This window comes from Dipodomys merriami, unplaced genomic scaffold (genome assembly GCF_024711535.1).
Source record: "Dipodomys merriami isolate MVZ:Mamm:240054 unplaced genomic scaffold, mDipMer1.0.p SCAF_58, whole genome shotgun sequence".
Classification (NCBI taxonomy): Eukaryota; Metazoa; Chordata; class Mammalia; order Rodentia; family Heteromyidae; genus Dipodomys; species Dipodomys merriami.
The window spans coordinates 7,905,152-7,910,574 of record NW_027206157.1 but is presented as its reverse complement, the minus strand read 5'-3'; the positions used below and the strand labels follow the sequence as shown (position 1 = coordinate 7,910,574).

The 5,423-nt window shown below is 33.7% G+C and overlaps 1 pseudogene; it reads right to left on the bottom strand.

The window, feature by feature from the left end:
* Positions 1-788: 788 nt before the first annotated feature.
* Positions 789-1,470, bottom strand: LOC138813049 (ankyrin repeat domain-containing protein 49 pseudogene; annotated as a pseudogene).
* Between the last annotated feature and the right edge of the window lie 3,953 nt (positions 1,471-5,423).

Sequence of the window (5,423 nt, the reverse complement as noted above, 5' to 3'; positions counted from 1 at the left end):
ATTTACAGGGTACTACATTCTTCAGCAGAACGTCTACCCGAATTACAATACAGAATTTTACATGGTTCTTGTACAAGGATGATATGAAAATTTGTGAAGTATTCCATATTTTTCATTCTTCAGATGCAAGAAATTAAACAGTAATTTAAAAATTGATTACAAATATACAAGTGTAATAATACATGTAATTAATAGAAATAAAAGTTAGTTTGACATCAGTGTATTCAATCTTTACCTTTTTAGAAAGGCCTTTACATAGCATAACTTTTATAAAAATTTAGAAATATGATAACATTGTCATTTTATCCCAAAGAAATAAAATTCTATAAGGACCTAGGAATTAAAGAAATCTTAAACTGTTTCTATATGGAATGCAATCTGAAAGGCCACATTTATTAATGAACCTATATATTGTAAAACAATGTCGAATTCAAAGTATTATATCTAGGGGAGAATGAAATAGATTATGGACATTATACAAACAGAATACTAAATATTTTAAAATATACTGTTTCAGACAAGCAACAGAATTATCTTTAGTTTCTGTACTACTCATTTCAACAGATAACTTAAAATTATTTCTGATTAAAAAATCACAAAAATCATTATAGGTGTATAAAAACAACTCAAATATATTTTGATATCAAAGTCAGGCAGTTCACTTGGAAGAATACCATGGAATCCATGAATTTTTAAAGTAAGATATTGCTGTTGTATTGTAAAAATATTTTGTATGGACACATAGGATGGACTGGCAATTTTGAAATTTAAGAAACTTACCCAAACCATTAAGATTTAGGAGAACAATTTGTACAGCCTTCCACAACTTCAAAGAGGTAGTGATACATAATTATTCTTTTGGCAATATCAAATGCAGTTTTTTCCAAGTTGTGCTTCAGACCTGGTTTGATATAATGGTTCAACAGAAGGAGATCTAGCATAACTTTGCTATTTCTATTCTCAGCAGAAAGATGCAAGGGGCTCAAGAAGCCTTTAGTTTGGCCATTTGTATCTGCATCATGATGAAATAAAGAAGCCACTCTGGTATTATTCCATGTATAAGTACTGTTCAGGGTTGTCCAGACATTCACAATTATTGCACGAATATCTTACCTTGAGCCACCAACTCATGGACAATATCTAAGTGTCCACTGTAGGCTTCTCGATGAAGAGGGGTATATTCATCGTTATCCCTAGCATTCACATGAGTGGCCTTTTTGGAAAGTAGTCTCTACACTGTATGAAGGCAATTATTTTCGTCAGACCAAAGAATAAATTTACATGAATACTTCTCCATTTTTCTCTTGCAATTGATACCATTTCTTACTTTTTCATCTTGTTCCTCATCTTCATCAGAATTGCCTAGCCAGAGATTTTGAGTGCCAGTGAGAATGAGGTGTCCATGTATTTCTCCAATAGTTCACATCAGATGAACTGGTCAGAAAAATCCAGTAAATTTTCTGCATCTGTTTTTTTTCACTATTATTTATTTTCTCCTTTTTAATTTTTACTATTCTAAATTATTCTAACTGGAGAGTAGGGAATTGGTAGAGAGCAAAGATTTTCCTCCGTATTCAAAGGTACAGACTGAAAATGAGGACCCGTGGTGTCTTCATGTGCAGCTTATTCTAGGAATGAGAGAATAGGAAATAATGCCTTCTATGTAAATGAACTGTGAAATGGCAGAGCAGAAAGTGAAATGATGCAACCAAAAATATAAAAGCAAAATAAATTAAGATAATTATGGAGCAATCATATTACCTATGAGAACCATGAAAGGGAGAGAGGAAGAGAGAGACAGATCTGAAATGATCTAGCTAGCCACAAAATCCATCCCTCTGATCAATTTATAGAGCAAATAATTTAATTTTTAAAAGAGATGGAAATAGAATTTAAGATCAGATGTCTCCGTTGTTTTTAATTATATTTTTATTATCCTAAATACTTGGACAATGGAATTTCCATTCAACAAATTAGTATTTTTAAGTATAATGTATCTTTATATAACTTTTCCACACCCTTCCAAACCTCACCCCACTTTAATTTTTTCTAGTTTCATACTATCTGCATTGAATATTATACCTTCACTCTCTTCCTCCATAACTCTCTTTATTCCTTCCTTTTGACTTCCCCTCACATCTTCCAAGTGATAGTTTCCTGATATATATTTTGTTGGATTAAAACTTCAATTTTATAAGAAATTACACCTTTGAAATACTCTTCTGTAAATAGCACGCTTTGGTTAATATATTTGTGTAAACCTGTATGAAGTTCTAGCTTCCAAATATAAGACAAAACATGGGTCTTTTGTGTGTCTGGCTTAGTTCACTTAGTGACTTAGTTCACTTAATATATTTTTAGATCTATCCATTTCGTTGCAAATAATGTAACAGTCTTCAGAATGGATGGGTGCAATCAAATTGTGTATATGTGCCACACTATCTCCAACCATCACTCCACCAAAGGGTTTGTTTACGTAACTTGGCTACAGTGAACAGTGCAGCAGTGAACATGGTTGTGAAAGTGATTTTATTGTAATCTTTTGGTAGAATTCATCATTACCTTTATGGGAGCAAGCCTCTAGCCAGTTTTCCAGAATAAGAACATCCCTCCCTTCATCTTCATCACAATGTATTGCAAGTCCTCAAAAACACACTTCCCCCTACAGGTTTAATAAGCTAAAACCACATTGTTCCCATAATTTAGTGAGAACCTTCTATGTACTTTCCTAATGTGGGAATGAGGGACATCACAAAGTAAAAGTAAGAAGTATGCAATTGAATTAGCTATTATCACATTTAATATAATTTTCAGCTCCAATTCATAGCCTCACATAATATTATTTTAATCTTTATTTGATTACTTCATCTAACCTGTAAATTATAACAGGTGAGTTAAAAGCAAAGGCAAAAATTGTTGTTTGATTTTGACACTCATGTGTGAGGTTGCACAACATGGGCAAATAGATGGATTGGAATTAATAGCTCTTATGCATTTTGTTAACGTACAGATGATTTTCCCAAACTGATTTTTGCAATTCGTATTCCATTCAACAACAAGAAACATGTGATAATTTCCTTTGTTTTGCTCCTTATTAACTTTTGTCTCCATTTTATTTTATAATGTATGATTTCATACTGTAGATACAAAAATATGTTAAAATATTTCTATCCGTATGCATTGTTATATACATACACACATATATTACACAGGTTATAATGATAATGAATAACTTCAGTAACTGTACAATTTACTAAATTATAAAAACTATCGACGGCTCATGCCTGGCATCCTGGTTACTCGGGAGGCTGAGATCTGACGATCATGGTTTGAAGTCATCCTGGGCAGGAATGTCCAGGAGCCTCTTATCACCAAACAATCAACAGAAAATCAGAATTGGAACTGTGGCTCAAAGTAGTAGAGTGGTAGCCTTGAGAGAAAAATTTCAGGGACATCATGAAGGCTCTTAGTTCAAGAAGTAAAAACTACCCAAATAAAATCTATTTAATTTACACATGTGTAAGTAAAGTATGTCCATCACACAAATGCACAACCATGCTCATTTGCAAGGTAACTCTGTTTTGTCTGAAGTACCAGAAAATATTTTCACTTAAGTTGAAAGCATTGCACCATGGGTTCATTCTATCTCTCTCATGCATTTTCCACTCAAATATTCAAATCTTACAATTGTTCCAATTATTTAAAATCATAGCTTTTTACTTTAATACTCATAATATTAGAGTTTGAATTGAGTGTCTTGTGCCCCATAAATGGGTGTTCTTACCGCTTTGTCAGGTCTCCAGCACTAAATTATCTTGATTATTTTTCAGATACTTGTATATGATCTTGGGCTCAGTCCACATTATGTTATTCTTCCTGGAATTTAGAATATCAGGTGCATGGCATTATGTACACATCTTTGTCCAGTCTGGGCTTTAACCACTATCCTCACAAGAGTAGACTCCCATGTAGTCAGGATTTTCATAAGCTTGTCATAGCTGATATTTTTTAAGTCTTTGCATTTCCTGCAGGTTCTTCAGTACTTAATTTGTTTTCTTGTGTTGTTCTTTTTTTCATTTGAATGTATGTGTTGAGTTGTTTCTCCCTTTTCCTTTTCTTTCTTTCAATCAAGTTCTTACCTAAAGTTCTGAGAAACCAATTCTTCTTTTTCACAATAGTCAAAGTGAACATGATTCATTCCAAAGCAATTTCAATAATATTTAAACACCTTCATATCTATGAATGGTATATAAATGATAAGTGCTACGAAGGGTCTTTTTATTTTCACAGCAGTCTTTGTCATACACAGACAGATCATGAAATATAAGAAGATAATAAAACTACAGATGCGAGCAAGGAGAAGAAAACCTATTATTAATTGTTTGACAGAGGCTTCCTGTCTAGTGAAAGAAATACGTTGCTTGATGCAGGATTTCACAAAATTATATTGCTTGGAAGAAGCTAAACAGTCATCTAATTCTACAGAATTGAAGGAGATAAATCGAACTTCTGAATAATTTACATTTGGTTCAAATAAAAGCATGCTTCCTAAAAGAGAGTTGACTTTAGAGAAACATGATGAGTTTATGTAAGTAGGTGCTTAGCTGATTTTGTTAATTTGTAAACTAATACAGGGAAATAGATTACAACAACATAAAAAAAGAACTTCGCATTGAAATACTCATTTGTGTGTGTGTGAGTGTGTGTGTGTGTGTTAGAGAGAGTGTGTGTGTGTACACTTGCATGCGTATACACGCACGTGCATGTGCAAGTGCTCATTCATTCATTCATCATTCCTGAGGCTTGATAGTGCCTGGGCACTCTCCCTATTCTTCTGTGACCAAGGATAGTGGTTTACCACTTGAGCCATTGTTCCACTTCTGTTTTTTTTTTTTTTTGGAGATAATCACATTTATTTTCATGATTGGACTGGCTTCGAATAATGGTCTTCATATCTCAGCCTCCAGAGTAGCTAGCTAAGCCTCTAAGTAGCTAGTTAAAATTGGGCCTGTCCTTTATGTTTCACTGATCTTTTATTCTTGTCCTGAGGTTTTCACATGACTAAGTCATATATATGTGTAGTTGCTTTAAAAAAAATAGTCTTACTGCGTGGCACTAGGGGCTCCCATCTGAACTCTTAATTATTGAGGAGGCTTGAGAACAGAACCCAGGCCAAAAGTTTAGTGGACTTCCTTCTCTATTTATTGCTGGGTGCATTGGATTATTTCCACCATCCGGCACTATCTACAGGATAAAATTGGAAGGACTACAGAATCCAGGCCAACCAAGGTAGGAATCTAGACAAGTTGGTGTGCAACTCTTATGCCATTGATAATGGGAAGGCTAAAAAGACAGATCAGGTGCATGTTCTTGTGGAAAGGGAACCCCTATCCTAAAATTAACCAGTGATATGACACCAGTTA